The sequence below is a fragment of the Phyllobates terribilis genome, unplaced genomic scaffold (genome assembly GCF_046119375.1).
Source record: "Phyllobates terribilis strain yellow unplaced genomic scaffold, ASM4611937v1 Scaffold_1828__1_contigs__length_205237, whole genome shotgun sequence".
In the NCBI taxonomy this organism is placed as follows: Eukaryota; Metazoa; Chordata; class Amphibia; order Anura; family Dendrobatidae; genus Phyllobates; species Phyllobates terribilis.
In genome coordinates, this window is record NW_027364588.1 from 1 (window position 1) to 20,909 (window position 20,909).

The 20,909-nt window shown below is 45.1% G+C and overlaps 16 non-coding genes across 16 annotated transcripts; all 16 read left to right on the forward strand.

Annotated features, from left to right (window-relative positions):
- Positions 1–6: 6 nt before the first annotated feature.
- On the forward strand, positions 7–197 carry LOC141245241 (U2 spliceosomal RNA). The gene has a single exon (XR_012309073.1). It is a non-coding gene; the product is annotated as a U2 spliceosomal RNA (small nuclear RNA).
- A 1,121-nt stretch (positions 198–1,318) lies between these two features.
- On the forward strand, positions 1,319–1,509 carry LOC141245351 (U2 spliceosomal RNA). Its single transcript, XR_012309180.1, has one exon. It is a non-coding gene; the product is annotated as a U2 spliceosomal RNA (small nuclear RNA).
- Positions 1,510–2,631: 1,122 nt separating this feature from the next.
- On the forward strand, positions 2,632–2,822 carry LOC141245362 (U2 spliceosomal RNA). Its single transcript, XR_012309191.1, has one exon. It is a non-coding gene; the product is annotated as a U2 spliceosomal RNA (small nuclear RNA).
- Positions 2,823–3,943: 1,121 nt separating this feature from the next.
- On the forward strand, positions 3,944–4,134 carry LOC141245374 (U2 spliceosomal RNA). The gene has a single exon (XR_012309202.1). It is a non-coding gene; the product is annotated as a U2 spliceosomal RNA (small nuclear RNA).
- A 1,121-nt stretch (positions 4,135–5,255) lies between these two features.
- Positions 5,256–5,446, forward strand: LOC141245386 (U2 spliceosomal RNA). The gene has a single exon (XR_012309213.1). It is a non-coding gene; the product is annotated as a U2 spliceosomal RNA (small nuclear RNA).
- Positions 5,447–6,571: 1,125 nt separating this feature from the next.
- LOC141245247 (U2 spliceosomal RNA) lies at positions 6,572–6,762 on the forward strand. The gene has a single exon (XR_012309079.1). It is a non-coding gene; the product is annotated as a U2 spliceosomal RNA (small nuclear RNA).
- Positions 6,763–7,883: 1,121 nt separating this feature from the next.
- Positions 7,884–8,074, forward strand: LOC141245258 (U2 spliceosomal RNA). Its single transcript, XR_012309090.1, has one exon. It is a non-coding gene; the product is annotated as a U2 spliceosomal RNA (small nuclear RNA).
- Positions 8,075–9,199: 1,125 nt separating this feature from the next.
- Positions 9,200–9,390, forward strand: LOC141245269 (U2 spliceosomal RNA). The gene has a single exon (XR_012309101.1). It is a non-coding gene; the product is annotated as a U2 spliceosomal RNA (small nuclear RNA).
- A 1,120-nt stretch (positions 9,391–10,510) lies between these two features.
- LOC141245280 (U2 spliceosomal RNA) lies at positions 10,511–10,701 on the forward strand. Its single transcript, XR_012309112.1, has one exon. It is a non-coding gene; the product is annotated as a U2 spliceosomal RNA (small nuclear RNA).
- A 1,125-nt stretch (positions 10,702–11,826) lies between these two features.
- On the forward strand, positions 11,827–12,017 carry LOC141245291 (U2 spliceosomal RNA). The gene has a single exon (XR_012309123.1). It is a non-coding gene; the product is annotated as a U2 spliceosomal RNA (small nuclear RNA).
- A 1,119-nt stretch (positions 12,018–13,136) lies between these two features.
- On the forward strand, positions 13,137–13,327 carry LOC141245334 (U2 spliceosomal RNA). Its single transcript, XR_012309164.1, has one exon. It is a non-coding gene; the product is annotated as a U2 spliceosomal RNA (small nuclear RNA).
- Positions 13,328–14,441: 1,114 nt separating this feature from the next.
- LOC141245339 (U2 spliceosomal RNA) lies at positions 14,442–14,632 on the forward strand. The gene has a single exon (XR_012309169.1). It is a non-coding gene; the product is annotated as a U2 spliceosomal RNA (small nuclear RNA).
- A 1,119-nt stretch (positions 14,633–15,751) lies between these two features.
- Positions 15,752–15,942, forward strand: LOC141245302 (U2 spliceosomal RNA). Its single transcript, XR_012309134.1, has one exon. It is a non-coding gene; the product is annotated as a U2 spliceosomal RNA (small nuclear RNA).
- A 1,120-nt stretch (positions 15,943–17,062) lies between these two features.
- Positions 17,063–17,253, forward strand: LOC141245336 (U2 spliceosomal RNA). Its single transcript, XR_012309166.1, has one exon. It is a non-coding gene; the product is annotated as a U2 spliceosomal RNA (small nuclear RNA).
- Positions 17,254–18,373: 1,120 nt separating this feature from the next.
- LOC141245313 (U2 spliceosomal RNA) lies at positions 18,374–18,564 on the forward strand. Its single transcript, XR_012309145.1, has one exon. It is a non-coding gene; the product is annotated as a U2 spliceosomal RNA (small nuclear RNA).
- A 1,126-nt stretch (positions 18,565–19,690) lies between these two features.
- On the forward strand, positions 19,691–19,881 carry LOC141245325 (U2 spliceosomal RNA). The gene has a single exon (XR_012309156.1). It is a non-coding gene; the product is annotated as a U2 spliceosomal RNA (small nuclear RNA).
- The last annotated feature ends 1,028 nt before the right edge of the window (positions 19,882–20,909 follow it).

Sequence of the window (20,909 nt, forward strand, 5' to 3'; positions counted from 1 at the left end):
CTGGTTATCGCTTCTCGGCCTTTTGGCTAAGATCAAGTGTAGTATCTGTTCTTATCAGTTTAATATCTGATACGTCCCCTATCTGGGGACCATATATTAAATGGATTTTTAGAACAGGGAGATGGAAAAAGAGCTTGCTCTGTCCACTCCACGCATTGACCTGGTATTGCAGTATCTCCAGGACCGGTGCACCCCTTCTTTAATGCAGTTTCTAAAATCAGAAAGAATTGAATTCAATGCTTTTTGTTCATTTTGCTTGTTTGTCGGATTTTGGGATGGACTCTTTGGCTTTGCTTTTCTTCTCCTCATTGGATTTTTCATGTTAAAAGTTGCAGAAGCCAGATGACAAGCTCATTTTGGTTCAACTTCAGCAACTGTGCATTGCATTGCCATGTAATGTAATGTAATGCAATGCTATCTATCTAGCTCTCCCTCTATACTTCCTTTTGGATAAACAGACATATTAGGCAAGCATTTTGGAGCTTTCACCTAAATAACTACAGGTGGTGAGATAAGCTGCACAATATAATTGACCTTTCAGTATATTGTTGCACACACACCATCTATTTAGCAAATGCCCTTGTTATCAACAGCAGCCTTTTAAACTCACCTGAGCTAACAGGTATGTGAGCTGGTTACTCTGCTGCGCTTAAAATTTCTTTTTTGGTTTGCTACAATGCCTTTTCTGAAACGTTGTCTCCCTCTGCTGGAACACTGACTTCTTTCATTTAATGCCTGCAGACTATAAAAGAGAAACCAACCCAAAAAGTTTGGTTGATTAGTCTGTGGCATTCTTTTAAACTGTTGCTTATGGCGGTCTCTGTGAGCTTCTCAGTGACATTCAGCCATCCAGGTATCCCGCCTGCAGTAGACGGAATGTGGCAATGGAACGCTGGCTGCGCGTGTCATAATAGGCTCTGAGCCTTTATATACCTGCGCACAGCAGCAGCCACCTTCAGTCTGCTGCTGGACAGCCAGCAGCAGCAGCAGCAGGAGAGGTAATTAATCAGCAACCCTCCTGCTAAGGGTAGACAGCTGCTCGTTCCACCCCCCCCCCCGCCTTAATTGGTTCTCCTCCCTTCCAACGGTGTTGAGGCGGGTGGGAACAGCCGGGGGTTGAGGGTACTGTGCTAAAAGAGGTGGAGTTATGCAGATCTAAAACGCGTGGATTGCAGCAGCAGCAAGCCGAAAAGTGCAGGCATGTGAGGGATCTAGAGGTTGACAGCATGTCTTCTTAACGGGAGTCCAGGTGGCCATCTCCACAAATGGACTTTTCAGAATCCTTGGGTGGCACCGTAGTCGGAAACCAATTCTGGTTATCGCTTCTCGGCCTTTTGGCTAAGATCAAGTGTAGTATCTGTTCTTATCAGTTTAATATCTGATACGTCCCCTATCTGGGGACCATATATTAAATGGATTTTTAGAACAGGGAGATGGAAAAAGAGCTTGCTCTGTCCACTCCACGCATTGACCTGGTATTGCAGTATCTCCAGGACCGGTGCACCCCTTCTTTAATGCAGTTTCTAAAATCAGAAAGAATTGAATTCAATGCTTTTTGTTCATTTTGCTTGTTTGTCGGATTTTGGGATGGACTCTTTGGCTTTGCTTTTCTTCTCCTCATTGGATTTTTCATGTTAAAAGTTGCAGAAGCCAGATGACAAGCTCATTTTGGTTCAACTTCAGCAACTGTGCATTGCATTGCCATGTAATGTAATGTAATGCAATGCTATCTATCTAGCTCTCCCTCTATACTTCCTTTTGGATAAACAGACATATTAGGCAAGCATTTTGGAGCTTTCACCTAAATAACTACAGGTGGTGAGATAAGCTGCACAATATAATTGACCTTTCAGTATATTGTTGCACACACACCATCTATTTAGCAAATGCCCTTGTTATCAACAGCAGCCTTTTAAACTCACCTGAGCTAACAGGTATGTGAGCTGGTTACTCTGCTGCGCTTAAAATTTCTTTTTTGGTTTGCTACAATGCCTTTTCTGAAACGTTGTCTCCCTCTGCTGGAACACTGACTTCTTTCATTTAATGCCTGCAGACTATAAAAGAGAAACCAACCCAAAAAGTTTGGTTGATTAGTCTGTGGCATTCTTTTAAACTGTTGCTTATGGCGGTCTCTGTGAGCTTCTCAGTGACATTCAGCCATCCAGGTATCCCGCCTGCAGTAGACGGAATGTGGCAATGGAACGCTGGCTGCGCGTGTCATAATAGGCTCTGAGCCTTTATATACCTGCGCACAGCAGCAGCCACCTTCAGTCTGCTGCTGGACAGCCAGCAGCAGCAGCAGCAGGAGAGGTAATTAATCAGCAACCCTCCTGCTAAGGGTAGACAGCTGCTCGTTCCACCCCCCCCCCCCGCCTTAATTGGTTCTCCTCCCTTCCAACGGTGTTGAGGCGGGTGGGAACAGCCGGGGGTTGAGGGTACTGTGCTAAAAGAGGTGGAGTTATGCAGATCTAAAACGCGTGGATTGCAGCAGCAGCAAGCCGAAAAGTGCAGGCATGTGAGGGATCTAGAGGTTGACAGCATGTCTTCTTAACGGGAGTCCAGGTGGCCATCTCCACAAATGGACTTTTCAGAATCCTTGGGTGGCACCGTAGTCGGAAACCAATTCTGGTTATCGCTTCTCGGCCTTTTGGCTAAGATCAAGTGTAGTATCTGTTCTTATCAGTTTAATATCTGATACGTCCCCTATCTGGGGACCATATATTAAATGGATTTTTAGAACAGGGAGATGGAAAAAGAGCTTGCTCTGTCCACTCCACGCATTGACCTGGTATTGCAGTATCTCCAGGACCGGTGCACCCCTTCTTTAATGCAGTTTCTAAAATCAGAAAGAATTGAATTCAATGCTTTTTGTTCATTTTGCTTGTTTGTCGGATTTTGGGATGGACTCTTTGGCTTTGCTTTTCTTCTCCTCATTGGATTTTTCATGTTAAAAGTTGCAGAAGCCAGATGACAAGCTCATTTTGGTTCAACTTCAGCAACTGTGCATTGCATTGCCATGTAATGTAATGTAATGCAATGCTATCTATCTAGCTCTCCCTCTATACTTCCTTTTGGATAAACAGACATATTAGGCAAGCATTTTGGAGCTTTCACCTAAATAACTACAGGTGGTGAGATAAGCTGCACAATATAATTGACCTTTCAGTATATTGTTGCACACACACCATCTATTTAGCAAATGCCCTTGTTATCAACAGCAGCCTTTTAAACTCACCTGAGCTAACAGGTATGTGAGCTGGTTACTCTGCTGCGCTTAAAATTTCTTTTTTGGTTTGCTACAATGCCTTTTCTGAAACGTTGTCTCCCTCTGCTGGAACACTGACTTCTTTCATTTAATGCCTGCAGACTATAAAAGAGAAACCAACCCAAAAAGTTTGGTTGATTAGTCTGTGGCATTCTTTTAAACTGTTGCTTATGGCGGTCTCTGTGAGCTTCTCAGTGACATTCAGCCATCCAGGTATCCCGCCTGCAGTAGACGGAATGTGGCAATGGAACGCTGGCTGCGCGTGTCATAATAGGCTCTGAGCCTTTATATACCTGCGCACAGCAGCAGCCACCTTCAGTCTGCTGCTGGACAGCCAGCAGCAGCAGCAGCAGGAGAGGTAATTAATCAGCAACCCTCCTGCTAAGGGTAGACAGCTGCTCGTTCCACCCCCACCCCCGCCTTAATTGGTTCTCCTCCCTTCCAACGGTGTTGAGGCGGGTGGGAACAGCCGGGGGTTGAGGGTACTGTGCTAAAAGAGGTGGAGTTATGCAGATCTAAAACGCGTGGATTGCAGCAGCAGCAAGCCGAAAAGTGCAGGCATGTGAGGGATCTAGAGGTTGACAGCATGTCTTCTTAACGGGAGTCCAGGTGGCCATCTCCACAAATGGACTTTTCAGAATCCTTGGGTGGCACCGTAGTCGGAAACCAATTCTGGTTATCGCTTCTCGGCCTTTTGGCTAAGATCAAGTGTAGTATCTGTTCTTATCAGTTTAATATCTGATACGTCCCCTATCTGGGGACCATATATTAAATGGATTTTTAGAACAGGGAGATGGAAAAAGAGCTTGCTCTGTCCACTCCACGCATTGACCTGGTATTGCAGTATCTCCAGGACCGGTGCACCCCTTCTTTAATGCAGTTTCTAAAATCAGAAAGAATTGAATTCAATGCTTTTTGTTCATTTTGCTTGTTTGTCGGATTTTGGGATGGACTCTTTGGCTTTGCTTTTCTTCTCCTCATTGGATTTTTCATGTTAAAAGTTGCAGAAGCCAGATGACAAGCTCATTTTGGTTCAACTTCAGCAACTGTGCATTGCATTGCCATGTAATGTAATGTAATGCAATGCTATCTATCTAGCTCTCCCTCTATACTTCCTTTTGGATAAACAGACATATTAGGCAAGCATTTTGGAGCTTTCACCTAAATAACTACAGGTGGTGAGATAAGCTGCACAATATAATTGACCTTTCAGTATATTGTTGCACACACACCATCTATTTAGCAAATGCCCTTGTTATCAACAGCAGCCTTTTAAACTCACCTGAGCTAACAGGTATGTGAGCTGGTTACTCTGCTGCGCTTAAAATTTCTTTTTTGGTTTGCTACAATGCCTTTTCTGAAACGTTGTCTCCCTCTGCTGGAACACTGACTTCTTTCATTTAATGCCTGCAGACTATAAAAGAGAAACCAACCCAAAAAGTTTGGTTGATTAGTCTGTGGCATTCTTTTAAACTGTTGCTTATGGCGGTCTCTGTGAGCTTCTCAGTGACATTCAGCCATCCAGGTATCCCGCCTGCAGTAGACGGAATGTGGCAATGGAACGCTGGCTGCGCGTGTCATAATAGGCTCTGAGCCTTTATATACCTGCGCACAGCAGCAGCCACCTTCAGTCTGCTGCTGGACAGCCAGCAGCAGCAGCAGCAGGAGAGGTAATTAATCAGCAACCCTCCTGCTAAGGGTAGACAGCTGCTCGTTCCACCCCCCCCCCCGCCTTAATTGGTTCTCCTCCCTTCCAACGGTGTTGAGGCGGGTGGGAACAGCCGGGGGTTGAGGGTACTGTGCTAAAAGAGGTGGAGTTATGCAGATCTAAAACGCGTGGATTGCAGCAGCAGCAAGCCGAAAAGTGCAGGCATGTGAGGGATCTAGAGGTTGACAGCATGTCTTCTTAACGGGAGTCCAGGTGGCCATCTCCACAAATGGACTTTTCAGAATCCTTGGGTGGCACCGTAGTCGGAAACCAATTCTGGTTATCGCTTCTCGGCCTTTTGGCTAAGATCAAGTGTAGTATCTGTTCTTATCAGTTTAATATCTGATACGTCCCCTATCTGGGGACCATATATTAAATGGATTTTTAGAACAGGGAGATGGAAAAAGAGCTTGCTCTGTCCACTCCACGCATTGACCTGGTATTGCAGTATCTCCAGGACCGGTGCACCCCTTCTTTAATGCAGTTTCTAAAATCAGAAAGAATTGAATTCAATGCTTTTTGTTCATTTTGCTTGTTTGTCGGATTTTGGGATGGACTCTTTGGCTTTGCTTTTCTTCTCCTCATTGGATTTTTCATGTTAAAAGTTGCAGAAGCCAGATGACAAGCTCATTTTGGTTCAACTTCAGCAACTGTGCATTGCATTGCCATGTAATGTAATGTAATGCAATGCTATCTATCTAGCTCTCCCTCTATACTTCCTTTTGGATAAACAGACATATTAGGCAAGCATTTTGGAGCTTTCACCTAAATAACTACAGGTGGTGAGATAAGCTGCACAATATAATTGACCTTTCAGTATATTGTTGCACACACACCATCTATTTAGCAAATGCCCTTGTTATCAACAGCAGCCTTTTAAACTCACCTGAGCTAACAGGTATGTGAGCTGGTTACTCTGCTGCGCTTAAAATTTCTTTTTTGGTTTGCTACAATGCCTTTTCTGAAACGTTGTCTCCCTCTGCTGGAACACTGAGTTCTTTCATTTAATGCCTGCAGACTATAAAAGAGAAACCAACCCAAAAAGTTTGGTTGATTAGTCTGTGGCATTCTTTTAAACTGTTGCTTATGGCGGTCTCTGTGAGCTTCTCAGTGACATTCAGCCATCCAGGTATCCCGCCTGCAGTAGACGGAATGTGGCAATGGAACGCTGGCTGCGCGTGTCATAATAGGCTCTGAGCCTTTATATACCTGCGCACAGCAGCAGCCACCTTCAGTCTGCTGCTGGACAGCCAGCAGCAGCAGCAGCAGGAGAGGTAATTAATCAGCAACCCTCCTGCTAAGGGTAGACAGCTGCTCGTTACACCCCCCCCCCCCCCCGCCTTAATTGGTTCTCCTCCCTTCCAACGGTGTTGAGGCGGGTGGGAACAGCCGGGGGTTGAGGGTACTGTGCTAAAAGAGGTGGAGTTATGCAGATCTAAAACGCGTGGATTGCAGCAGCAGCAAGCCGAAAAGTGCAGGCATGTGAGGGATCTAGAGGTTGACAGCATGTCTTCTTAACGGGAGTCCAGGTGGCCATCTCCACAAATGGACTTTTCAGAATCCTTGGGTGGCACCGTAGTCGGAAACCAATTCTGGTTATCGCTTCTCGGCCTTTTGGCTAAGATCAAGTGTAGTATCTGTTCTTATCAGTTTAATATCTGATACGTCCCCTATCTGGGGACCATATATTAAATGGATTTTTAGAACAGGGAGATGGAAAAAGAGCTTGCTCTGTCCACTCCACGCATTGACCTGGTATTGCAGTATCTCCAGGACCGGTGCACCCCTTCTTTAATGCAGTTTCTAAAATCAGAAAGAATTGAATTCAATGCTTTTTGTTCATTTTGCTTGTTTGTCGGATTTTGGGATGGACTCTTTGGCTTTGCTTTTCTTCTCCTCATTGGATTTTTCATGTTAAAAGTTGCAGAAGCCAGATGACAAGCTCATTTTGGTTCAACTTCAGCAACTGTGCATTGCATTGCCATGTAATGTAATGTAATGCAATGCTATCTATCTAGCTCTCCCTCTATACTTCCTTTTGGATAAACAGACATATTAGGCAAGCATTTTGGAGCTTTCACCTAAATAACTACAGGTGGTGAGATAAGCTGCACAATATAATTGACCTTTCAGTATATTGTTGCACACACACCATCTATTTAGCAAATGCCCTTGTTATCAACAGCAGCCTTTTAAACTCACCTGAGCTAACAGGTATGTGAGCTGGTTACTCTGCTGCGCTTAAAATTTCTTTTTTGGTTTGCTACAATGCCTTTTCTGAAACGTTGTCTCCCTCTGCTGGAACACTGACTTCTTTCATTTAATGCCTGCAGACTATAAAAGAGAAACCAACCCAAAAAGTTTGGTTGATTAGTCTGTGGCATTCTTTTAAACTGTTGCTTATGGCGGTCTCTGTGAGCTTCTCAGTGACATTCAGCCATCCAGGTATCCCGTCTGCAGTAGACGGAATGTGGCAATGGAACGCTGGCTGCGCGTGTCATAATAGGCTCTGAGCCTTTATATACCTGCGCACAGCAGCAGCCACCTTCAGTCTGCTGCTGGACAGCCAGCAGCAGCAGCAGCAGGAGAGGTAATTAATCAGCAATCCTCCTGCTAAGGGTAGACAGCTGCTCGTTCCACCCCCCCCCCCGCCTTAATTGGTTCTCCTCCCTTCCAACGGTGTTGAGGCGGGTGGGAACAGCCGGGGGTTGAGGGTACTGTGCTAAAAGAGGTGGAGTTATACAGATCTAAAACGCGTGGATTGCAGCAGCAGCAAGCCGAAAAGTGCAGGCATGTGAGGGATCTAGAGGTTGACAGCATGTCTTCTTAACGGGAGTCCAGGTGGCCATCTCCACAAATGGACTTTTCAGAATCCTTGGGTGGCACCGTAGTCGGAAACCAATTCTGGTTATCGCTTCTCGGCCTTTTGGCTAAGATCAAGTGTAGTATCTGTTCTTATCAGTTTAATATCTGATACGTCCCCTATCTGGGGACCATATATTAAATGGATTTTTAGAACAGGGAGATGGAAAAAGAGCTTGCTCTGTCCACTCCACGCATTGACCTGGTATTGCAGTATCTCCAGGACCGGTGCACCCCTTCTTTAATGCAGTTTCTAAAATCAGAAAGAATTGAATTCAATGCTTTTTGTTCATTTTGCTTGTTTGTCGGATTTTGGGATGGACTCTTTGGCTTTGCTTTTCTTCTCCTCATTGGATTTTTCATGTTAAAAGTTGCAGAAGCCAGATGACAAGCTCATTTTGGTTCAACTTCAGCAACTGTGCATTGCATTGCCATGTAATGTAATGTAATGCAATGCTATCTATCTAGCTCTCCCTCTATACTTCCTTTTGGATAAACAGACATATTAGGCAAGCATTTTGGAGCTTTCACCTAAATAACTACAGGTGGTGAGATAAGCTGCACAATATAATTGACCTTTCAGTATATTGTTGCACACACACCATCTATTTAGCAAATGCCCTTGTTATCAACAGCAGCATTTTAAACTCACCTGAGCTAACAGGTATGTGAGCTGGTTACTCTGCTGCGCTTAAAATTTCTTTTTTGGTTTGCTACAATGCCTTTTCTGAAACGTTGTCTCCCTCTGCTGGAACACTGACTTCTTTCATTTAATGCCTGCAGACTATAAAAGAGAAACCAACCCAAAAAGTTTGGTTGATTAGTCTGTGGCATTCTTTTAAACTGTTGCTTATGGCGGTCTCTGTGAGCTTCTCAGTGACATTCAGCCATCCAGGTATCCCGCCTGCAGTAGACGGAATGTGGCAATGGAACGCTGGCTGCGCGTGTCATAATAGGCTCTGAGCCTTTATATACCTGCGCACAGGAGCAGCCACCTTCAGTCTGCTGCTGGACAGCCAGCAGCAGCAGCAGCAGGAGAGGTAATTAATCAGCAACCCTCCTGCTAAGGGTAGACAGCTGATCGTTCCACCCCCCCCCCCCCCCGCCTTAATTGGTTCTCCTCCCTTCCAACGGTGTTGAGGCGGGTGGGAACAGCCGGGGGTTGAGGGTACTGTGCTAAAAGAGGTGGAGTTATACAGATCTAAAACGCGTGGATTGCAGCAGCAGCAAGCCGAAAAGTGCAGGCATGTGAGGGATCTAGAGGTTGACAGCATGTCTTCTTAACGGGAGTCCAGGTGGCCATCTCCACAAATGGACTTTTCAGAATCCTTGGGTGGCACCGTAGTCGGAAACCAATTCTGGTTATCGCTTCTCGGCCTTTTGGCTAAGATCAAGTGTAGTATCTGTTCTTATCAGTTTAATATCTGATACGTCCCCTATCTGGGGACCATATATTAAATGGATTTTTAGAACAGGGAGATGGAAAAAGAGCTTGCTCTGTCCACTCCACGCATTGACCTGGTATTGCAGTATCTCCAGGACCGGTGCACCCCTTCTTTAATGCAGTTTCTAAAATCAGAAAGAATTGAATTCAATGCTTTTTGTTCATTTTGCTTGTTTGTCGGATTTTGGGATGGACTCTTTGGCTTTGCTTTTCTTCTCCTCATTGGATTTTTCATGTTAAAAGTTGCAGAAGCCAGATGACAAGCTCATTTTGGTTCAACTTCAGCAACTGTGCATTGCATTGCCATGTAATGTAATGTAATGCAATGCTATCTATCTAGCTCTCCCTCTATACTTCCTTTTGGATAAACAGACATATTAGGCAAGCATTTTGGAGCTTTCACCTAAATAACTACAGGTGGTGAGATAAGCTGCACAATATAATTGACCTTTCAGTATATTGTTGCACACACACCATCTATTTAGCAAATGCCCTTGTTATCAACAGCAGCCTTTTAAACTCACCTGAGCTAACAGGTATGTGAGCTGGTTACTCTGCTGCGCTTAAAATTTCTTTTTTGGTTTGCTACAATGCCTTTTCTGAAACGTTGTCTCCCTCTGCTGGAACACTGACTTCTTTCATTTAATGCCTGCAGACTATAAAAGAGAAACCAACCCAAAAAGTTTGGTTGATTAGTCTGTGGCATTCTTTTAAACTGTTGCTTATGGCGGTCTCTGTGAGCTTCTCAGTGACATTCAGCCATCCAGGTATCCCGCCTGCAGTAGACGGAATGTGGCAATGGAACGCTGGCTGCGCGTGTCATAATAGGCTCTGAGCCTTTATATACCTGCGCACAGCAGCAGCCACCTTCAGTCTGCTGCTGGACAGCCAGCAGCAGCAGCAGCAGGAGAGGTAATTAATCAGCAACCCTCCTGCTAAGGGTAGACAGCTGCTCGTTCCACCCCCCCCCCGCCTTAATTGGTTCTCCTCCCTTCCAACGGTGTTGAGGCGGGTGGGAACAGCCGGGGGTTGAGGGTACTGTGCTAAAAGAGGTGGAGTTATGCAGATCTAAAACGCGTGGATTGCAGCAGCAGCAAGCCGAAAAGTGCAGGCATGTGAGGGATCTAGAGGTTTACAGCATGTCTTCTTAACGGGAGTCCAGGTGGCCATCTCCACAAATGGACTTTTCAGAATCCTTGGGTGGCACCGTAGTCGGAAACCAATCCTGGTTATCGCTTCTCGGCCTTTTGGCTAAGATCAAGTGTAGTATCTGTTCTTATCAGTTTAATATCTGATACGTCCCCTATCTGGGGACCATATATTAAATGGATTTTTAGAACAGGGAGATGGAAAAAGAGCTTGCTCTGTCCACTCCACGCATTGACCTGGTATTGCAGTATCTCCAGGACCGGTGCACCCCTTCTTTAATGCAGTTTCTAAAATCAGAAAGAATTGAATTCAATGCTTTTTGTTCATTTTGCTTGTTTGTCGGATTTTGGGATGGACTCTTTGGCTTTGCTTTTCTTCTCCTCATTGGATTTTTCATGTTAAAAGTTGCAGAAGCCAGATGACAAGCTCATTTTGGTTCAACTTCAGCAACTGTGCATTGCATTGCCATGTAATGTAATGTAATGCAATGCTATCTATCTAGCTCTCCCTCTATACTTCCTTTTGGATAAACAGACATATTAGGCAAGCATTTTGGAGCTTTCACCTAAATAACTACAGGTGGTGAGATAAGCTGCACAATATAATTGACCTTTCAGTATATTGTTGCACACACACCATCTATTTAGCAAATGCCCTTGTTATCAACAGCAGCCTTTTAATCTCACCTGAGCTAACAGGTATGTGAGCTGGTTACTCTGCTGCGCTTAAAATTTCTTTTTTGGTTTGCTACAATGCCTTTTCTGAAACGTTGTCTCCCTCTGCTGGAACACTGACTTCTTTCATTTAATGCCTGCAGACTATAAAAGAGAAACCAACCCAAAAAGTTTGGTTGATTAGTCTGTGGCATTCTTTTAAACTGTTGCTTATGGCGGTCTCTGTGAGCTTCTCAGTGACATTCAGCCATCCAGGTATCCCGCCTGCAGTAGACGGAATGTGGCAATGGAACGCTGGCTGCGCGTGTCATAATAGGCTCTGAGCCTTTATATACCTGCGCACAGCAGCAGCCACCTTCAGTCTGCTGCTGGACAGCCAGCAGCAGCAGCAGCAGGAGAGGTAATTAATCAGCAACCCTCCTGCTAAGGGTAGACAGCTGCTCGTTCCACCCCCCCCCCCCCCCGCCTTAATTGGTTCTCCTCCCTTCCAACGGTGTTGAGGTGGGTGGGAACAGCCGGGGGTTGAGGGTACTGTGCTAAAAGAGGTGGAGTTATGCAGATCTAAAACGCGTGGATTGCAGCAGCAGCAAGCCGAAAAGTGCAGGCATGTGAGGGATCTAGAGGTTGACAGCATGTCTTCTTAACGGGAGTCCAGGTGGCCATCTCCACAAATGGACTTTTCAGAATCCTTGGGTGGCACCGTAGTCGGAAACCAATTCTGGTTATCGCTTCTCGGCCTTTTGGCTAAGATCAAGTGTAGTATCTGTTCTTATCAGTTTAATATCTGATACGTCCCCTATCTGGGGACCATATATTAAATGGATTTTTAGAACAGGGAGATGGAAAAAGAGCTTGCTCTGTCCACTCCACGCATTGACCTGGTATTGCAGTATCTCCAGGACCGGTGCACCCCTTCTTTAATGCAGTTTCTAAAATCAGAAAGAATTGAATTCAATGCTTTTTGTTCATTTTGCTTGTTTGTCGGATTTTGGGATGGACTCTTTGGCTTTGCTTTTCTTCTCCTCATTGGATTTTTCATGTTAAAAGTTGCAGAAGCCAGATGACAAGCTCATTTTGGTTCAACTTCAGCAACTGTGCATTGCATTGCCATGTAATGTAATGTAATGCAATGCTATCTATCTAGCTCTCCCTCTATACTTCCTTTTGGATAAACAGACATATTAGGCAAGCATTTTGGAGCTTTCACCTAAATAACTACAGGTGGTGAGATAAGCTGCACAATATAATTGACCTTTCAGTATATTGTTGCACACACACCATCTATTTAGCAAATGCCCTTGTTATCAACAGCAGCCTTTTAAACTCACCTGAGCTAACAGGTATGTGAGCTGGTTACTCTGCTGCGCTTAAAATTTCTTTTTTGGTTTGCTACAATGCCTTTTCTGAAACGTTGTCTCCCTCTGCTGGAACACTGACTTCTTTCATTTAATGCCTGCAGACTATAAAAGAGAAACCAACCCAAAAAGTTTGGTTGATTAGTCTGTGGCATTCTTTTAAACTGTTGCTTATGGCGGTCTCTGTGAGCTTCTCAGTGACATTCAGCCATCCAGGTATCCCGCCTGCAGTAGACGGAATGTGGCAATGGAACGCTGGCTGTGCGTGTCATAATAGGCTCTGAGCCTTTATATACCTGCGCACAGCAGCAGCCACCTTCAGTCTGCTGCTGGACAGCCAGCAGCAGCAGCAGCAGGAGAGGTAATTAATCAGCAACCCTCCTGCTAAGGGTAGACAGCTGCTCGTTCCACCCCCCCCCGCCTTAATTGGTTCTCCTCCCTTCCAACGGTGTTGAGGCGGGTGGGAACAGCCGGGGGTTGAGGGTACTGTGCTAAAAGAGGTGGAGTTATGCAGATCTAAAACGCGTGGATTGCAGCAGCAGCAAGCCGAAAAGTGCAGGCATGTGAGGGATCTAGAGGTTGACAGCATGTCTTCTTAACGGGAGTCCAGGTGGCCATCTCCACAAATGGACTTTTCAGAATCCTTGGGTGGCACCGTAGTCGGAAACCAATTCTGGTTATCGCTTCTCGGCCTTTTGGCTAAGATCAAGTGTAGTATCTGTTCTAATCAGTTTAATATCTGATACGTCCCCTATCTGGGGACCATATATTAAATGGATTTTTAGAACAGGGAGATGGAAAAAGAGCTTGCTCTGTCCACTCCACGCATTGACCTGGTATTGCAGTATCTCCAGGACCGGTGCACCCCTTCTTTAATGCAGTTTCTAAATCAGAAAGAATTGAATTCAATGCTTTTTGTTCATTTTGCTTGTTTGTCGGATTTTGGGATGGACTCTTTGGCTTTGCTTTTCTTCTCCTCATTGGATTTTTCATGTTAAAAGTTGCAGAAGCCAGATGACAAGCTCATTTTGGTTCAACTTCAGCAACTGTGCATTGCATTGCCATGTAATGTAATGCAATGCTATCTATCTAGCTCTCCCTCTATACTTCCTTTTGGATAAACAGACATATTAGGCAAGCATTTTGGAGCTTTCACCTAAATAACTACAGGTGGTGAGATAAGCTGCACAATATAATTGACCTTTCAGTATATTGTTGCACACACACCATCTATTTAGCAAATGCCCTTGTTATCAACAGCAGCCTTTTAAACTCACCTGAGCTAACAGGTATGTGAGCTGGTTACTCTGCTGCGCTTAAAATTTCTTTTTTGGTTTGCTACAATGCCTTTTCTGAAACGTTGTCTCCCTCTGCTGGAACACTGACTTCTTTCATTTAATGCCTGCAGACTATAAAAGAGAAACCAACCCAAAAAGTTTGGTTGATTAGTCTGTGGCATTCTTTTAAACTGTTGCTTATGGCGGTCTCTGTGAGCTTCTCAGTGACATTCAGCCATCCAGGTATCCCGCCTGCAGTAGACGGAATGTGGCAATGGAACGCTGGCTGCGCGTGTCATAATAGGCTCTGAGCCTTTATATACCTGCGCACAGCAGCAGCCACCTTCAGTCTGCTGCTGGACAGCCAGCAGCAGCAGCAGCAGGAGAGGTAATTAATCAGCAACCCTCCTGCTAAGGGTAGACAGCTGCTCGTTCCACCCCCCCCCCGCCTTAATTGGTTCTCCTCCCTTCCAACGGTGTTGAGGCGGGTGGGAACAGCCGGGGGTTGAGGGTACTGTGCTAAAAGAGGTGGAGTTATGCAGATCTAAAACGCGTGGATTGCAGCAGCAGCAAGCCGAAAAGTGCAGGCATGTGAGGGATCTAGAGGTTGACAGCATGTCTTCTTAACGGGAGTCCAGGTGGCCATCTCCACAAATGGACTTTTCAGAATCCTTGGGTGGCACCGTAGTCGGAAACCAATTCTGGTTATCGCTTCTCGGCCTTTTGGCTAAGATCAAGTTTAGTATCTGTTCTTATCAGTTTAATATCTGATACGTCCCCTATCTGGGGACCATATATTAAATGGATTTTTAGAACAGGGAGATGGAAAAAGAGCTTGCTCTGTCCACTCCACGCATTGACCTGGTATTGCAGTATCTCCAAGACCGGTGCACCCCTTCTTTAATGCAGTTTCTAAAATCAGAAAGAATTGAATTCAATGCTTTTTGTTCATTTTGCTTGTTTGTCGGATTTTGGGATGGACTCTTTGGCTTTGCTTTTCTTCTCCTCATTGGATTTTTCATGTTAAAAGTTGCAGAAGCCAGATGACAAGCTCATTTTTGTTCAACTTCAGCAACTGTGCATTGCATTGCCATGTAATGTAATGTAATGCAATGCTATCTATCTAGCTCTCCCTCTATACTTCCTTTTGGATAAACAGACATATTAGGCAAGCATTTTGGAGCTTTCACCTAAATAACTACAGGTGGTGAGATAAGCTGCACAATATTATTGACCTTTCAGTATATTGTTGCACACACACCATCTATTTAGCAAATGCCCTTGTTATCAACAGCAGCCTTTTAAACTCACCTGAGCTAACAGGTATGTGAGCTGGTTACTCTGCTGCGCTTAAAATTTCTTTTTTGGTTTGCTACAATGCCTTTTCTGAAACGTTGTCTCCCTCTGCTGGAACACTGACTTCTTTCATTTAATGCCTGCAGACTATAAAAGAGAAACCAACCCAAAAAGTTTGGTTGATTAGTCTGTGGCATTCTTTTAAACTGTTGCTTATGGCGGTCTCTGTGAGCTTCTCAGTGACATTCAGCCATCCAGGTATCCGGCCTGCAGTAGACGGAATGTGGCAATGGAACGCTGGCTGCGCGTGTCATAATAGGCTCTGAGCCTTTATATACCTGCGCACAGCAGCAGCCACCTTCAGTCTGCTGCTGGACAGCCAGCAGCAGCAGCAGCTGGAGAGGTAATTAATCAGCAACCCTCCTGCTAAGGGTAGACAGCTGCTCGTTCCACCCCCCCCCGCCTTAATTGGTTCTCCTCCCTTCCAACGGTGTTGAGGCGGGTGGGAACAGCCGGGGGTTGAGGGTACTGTGCTAAAAGAGGTGGAGTTATGCAGATCTAAAACGCGTGGATTGCAGCAGCAGCAAGCCGAAAAGTGCAGGCATGTGAGGGATCTAGAGGTTGACAGCATGTCTTCTTAACAGGAGTCCAGGTGGCCATCTCCACAAATGGACTTTTCAGAATCCTTGGGTGGCACCGTAGTCGGAAACTAATTCTGGTTATCGCTTCTCGGCCTTTTGGCTAAGATCAAGTGTAGTATCTGTTCTTATCAGTTTAATATCTGATACGTCCCCTATCTGGGGACCATATATTAAATGGATTTTTAGAACAGGGAGATGGAAAAAGAGCTTGCTCTGTCCACTCCACGCATTGACCTGGTATTGCAGTATCTCCAGGACCGGTGCACCCCTTCTTTAATGCAGTTTCTAAAATCAGAAAGAATTGAATTCAATGCTTTTTGTTCATTTTGCTTGTTTGTCGGATTTTGGGATGGACTCTTTGGCTTTGCTTTTCTTCTCCTCATTGGATTTTTCATGTTAAAAGTTGCAGAAGCCAGATGACAAGCTCATTTTGGTTCAACTTCAGCAACTGTGCATTGCATTGCCATGTAATGTAATGTAATGCAATGCTATCTATCTAGCTCTCCCTCTATACTTCCTTTTGGATAAACAGACATATTAGGCAAGCATTTTGGAGCTTTCACCTAAATAACTACAGGTGGTGAGATAAGCTGCACAATATAATTGACCTTTCAGTATATTGTTGCACACACACCATCTATTTAGCAAATGCCCTTGTTATCAACAGCAGCCTTTTAAACTCACCTGAGCTATCAGGTATGTGAGCTGGTTACTCTGCTGCGCTTAAAATTTCTTTTTTGGTTTGCTACAATGCCTTTTCTGAAACGTTGTCTCCCTCTGCTGGAACACTGACTTCTTTCATTTAATGCCTGCAGACTATAAAAGAGAAACCAACCCAAAAAGTTTGGTTGATTAGTCTGTGGCATTCTTTTAAACTGTTGCTTATGGCGGTCTCTGTGAGCTTCTCAGTGACATTCAGCCATCCAGGTATCCCACCTGCAGTAGACGGAATGTGGCAATGGAACGCTGGCTGCGCGTGTCATAATAGGCTCTGAGCCTTTATATACCTGCGCACAGCAGCAGCCACCTTCAGTCTGCTGCTGGACAGCCAGCAGCAGCAGCAGCAGGAGAGGTAATTAATCAGCAACCCTCCTGCTAAGGGTAGACAGCTGCTCGTTCCACCCCCCCCCCGCCTTAATTGGTTCTCCTCCCTTCCAACGGTGTTGAGGCGGGTGGGAACAGCCGGGGGTTGAGGGTACTGTGCTAAAAGAGGTGGAGTTATGCAGATCTAAAACGCGTGGATTGCAGCAGCAGCAAGCCGAAAAGTGCAGGCATGTGAGGGATCTAGAGGTTGACAGCATGTCTTCTTAACGGGAGTCCAGGTGGCCATCTCCACAAATGGACTTTTCAGAATCCTTGGGTGGCACCGTAGTCGGAAACCAATTCTGGTTATCGCTTCTCGGCCTTTTGGCTAAGATCAAGTGTAGTATCTGTTCTTATCAGTTTAATATCTGATACGTCCCCTATGTGGGGACCATATATTAAATGGATTTTTAGAACAGTGAGATGGAAAAAGAGCTTGCTCTGTCCACTCCACGCATTGACCTGGTATTGCAGTATCTCCAGGACCGGTGCACCCCTTCTTTAATGCAGTTTCTAAAATCAGAAAGAATTTAATTCAATACTTTTTGTTCATTTTGCTTGTTTGTCGGATTTTGGGATGGACTCTTTGGCTTTGCTTTTCTTCTCCTCATTGGATTTTTCATGTTAAAAGTTGCAGAAGCCAGATGACAAGCTCATTTTGTTTCAACTTCAGCAACTGTGCATTGCATTGCCATGTAATGTAATGTAATGCAATGCTATCTATCTAGCTCTCCCTCTATACTTCCTTTTGGATAAACAGACATATTAGGCAAGCATTTTGGAGCTTTCACCTAAATAACTACAGGTGGTGAGATAAGCTGCACAATATAATTGACCTTTCAGTATATTGTTGCACACACACCATCTATTTAGCAAATGCCCTTGTTATCAACAGCAGCCTTTTAAACTCACCTGAGCTAACAGGTATGTGAGCTGGTTACTCTGCTGCGCTTAAAATTTCTTTTTTGGTTTGCTACAATGCCTTTTCTGAAACGTTGTCTCCCTCTGCTGGAACACTGACTTCTTTCATTTAATGCCTGCAGACTATAAAAGAGAAACCAACCCAAAAAGTTTGGTTGATTAGTCTGTGGCATTCTTTTAAACTGTTGCTTATGGCGGTCTCTGTGAGCTTCTCAGTGACATTCAGCCATCCAGGTATCCCGCCTGCAGTAGACGGAATGTGGCAATGGAACGCTGGCTGCGCGTGTCATAATAGGCTCTGAGCCTTTATATACCTGCGCACAGCAGCAGCCACCTTCAGTCTGCTGCTGGACAGCCAGCAGCAGCAGCAGCAGGAGAGGTAATTAATCAGCAACCCTCCTGCTAAGGGTAGACAGCTGCTCGTTCCACCCCCCCCCCGCCTTAATTAGTTCTCCTCCCTTCCAACGGTGTTGAGGCGGGTGGGAACAGCCGGGGGTTGAGGGTACTGTGCTAAAAGAGGTGGAGTTATGCAGATCTAAAACGCGTGGATTGCAGCAGCAGCAAGCCGAAAAGTGCAGGCATGTGAGGGATCTAGAGGTTGACAGCATGTCTTCTTAACGGGAGTCCAGGTGGCCATCTCCACAAATGGACTTTTCAGAATCCTTGGGTGGCACCGTAGTCGGAAACCAATTCTGGTTATCGCTTCTCGGCCTTTTGGCTAAGATCAAGTGTAGTATCTGTTCTTATCAGTTTAATATCTGATACGTCCCCTATCTGGGGACCATATATTAAATGGATTTTTAGAACAGGGAGATGGAAAAAGAGCTTGCTCTGTCCACTCCACGCATTGACCTGGTATTGCAGTATCTCCAGGACCGGTGCACCCCTTCTTTAATGCAGTTTCTAAAATCAGAAAGAATTGAATTCAATGCTTTTTGTTCATTTTGCTTGTTTGTCGGATTTTGGGATGGACTCTTTGGCTTTGCTTTTCTTCTCCTCATTGGATTTTTCATGTTAAAAGTTGCAGAAGCCAGATGACAAGCTCATTTTGGTTCAACTTCAGCAACTGTGCATTGCATTGCCATGTAATGTAATGTAATGCAATGCTATCTATCTAGCTCTCCCTCTATACTTCCTTTTGGATAAACAGACATATTAGGCAAGCATTTTGGAGCTTTCACCTAAATAACTACAGGTGGTGAGATAAGCTGCACAATATAATTGACCTTTCAGTATATTGTTGCACACACACCATCTATTTAGCAAATGCCCTTGTTATCAACAGCAGCCTTTTAAACTCACCTGAGCTAACAGGTATGTGAGCTGGTTACTCTGCTGCGCTTAAAATTTCTTTTTTGGTTTGCTACAATGCCTTTTCTGAAACGTTGTCTCCCTCTGCTGGAACACTGACTTCTTTCATTTAATGCCTGCAGACTATAAAAGAGAAACCAACCCAAAAAGTTTGGTTGATTAGTCTGTGGCATTCTTTTAAACTGTTGCTTATGGCGGTCTCTGTGAGCTTCTCAGTGACATTCAGCCATCCAGGTATCCCGCCTGCAGTAGACGGAATGTGGCAATGGAACGCTGGCTGCGCGTGTCATAATAGGCTCTGAGCCTTTATATACCTGCGCACAGCAGCAGCCACCTTCAGTCTGCTGCTGGACAGCCAGCAGCAGCAGCAGCAGGAGAGGTAATTAATCAGCAACCCTCCTGCTAAGGGTAGACAGCTGCTCGTTCCACCCCCCCACCCCCCCCGCCTTAATTGGTTCTCCTCCCTTCCAACGGTGTTGAGGCGGGTGGGAACAGCCGGGGGTTGAGGGTACTGTGCTAAAAGAGGTGGAGTTATGCAGATCTAAAACGCGTGGATTGCAGCAGCAGCAAGCCGAAAAGTGCAGGCATGTGAGGGATCTAGAGGTTGACAGCATGTCTTCTTAACGGGAGTCCAGGTGGCCATCTCCACAAATGGACTTTTCAGAATCCTTGGGTGGCACCGTAGTCGGAAACCAATTCTGGTTATCGCTTCTCGGCCTTTTGGCTAAGATCAAGTGTAGTATCTGTTCTTATCAGTTTAATATCTGATACGTCCCCTATCTGGGGACCATATATTAAATGGATTTTTAGAACAGGGAGATGGAAAAAGAGCTTGCTCTGTCCACTCCACGCATTGACCTGGTATTGCAGTATCTCCAGGACCGGTGCACCCCTTCTTTAATGCAGTTTCTAAAATCAGAAAGAATTGAATTCAATGCTTTTTGTTCATTTTGCTTGTTTGTCGGATTTTGGGATGGACTCTTTGGCTTTGCTTTTCTTCTCCTCATTGGATTTTTCATGTTAAAAGTTGCAGAAGCCAGATGACAAGCTCATTTTGGTTCAACTTCAGCAACTGTGCATTGCATTGCCATGTAATGTAATGTAATGCAATGCTATCTATCTAGCTCTCCCTCTATACTTCCTTTTGGATAAACAGACATATTAGGCAAGCATTTTGGAGCTTTCACCTAAATAACTACAGGTGGTGAGATAAGCTGCACAATATAATTGACCTTTCAGTATATTGTTGCACACACACCATCTATTTAGCAAATGCCCTTGTTATCAACAGCAGCCTTTTAAACTCACCTGAGCTAACAGGTATGTGAGCTGGTTACTCTGCTGCGCTTAAAATTTCTTTTTTGGTTTGCTACAATGCCTTTTCTGAAACGTTGTCTCCCTCTGCTGGAACACTGACTTCTTTCATTTAATGCCTGCAGACTATAAAAGAGAAACCAACCCAAAAAGTTTGGTTGATTAGTCTGTGGCATTCTTTTAAACTGTTGCTTATGGCGGTCTCTGTGAGCTTCTCAGTGACATTCAGCCATCCAGGTATCCCGCCTGCAGTAGACGGAATGTGGCAATGGAACGCTGGCTGCGCGTGTCATAATAGGCTCTGAGCCTTTATATACCTGCGCACAGCAGCAGCCACCTTCAGTCTGCTGCTGGACAGCCAGCAGCAGCAGCAGCAGGAGAGGTAATTAATCAGCAACCCTCCTGCTAAGGGTAGACAGCTGCTCGTTCCACCCCCCCCCCCCCCGCCTTAATTGGTTCTCCTCCCTTCCAACGGTGTTGAGGCGGGTGGGAACAGCCGGGGGTTGAGGGTACTGTGCTAAAAGAGGTGGAGTTATGCAGATCTAAAACGCGTGGATTGCAGCAGCAGCAAGCCGAAAAGTGCAGGCATGCGAGGGATCTAGAGGTTGA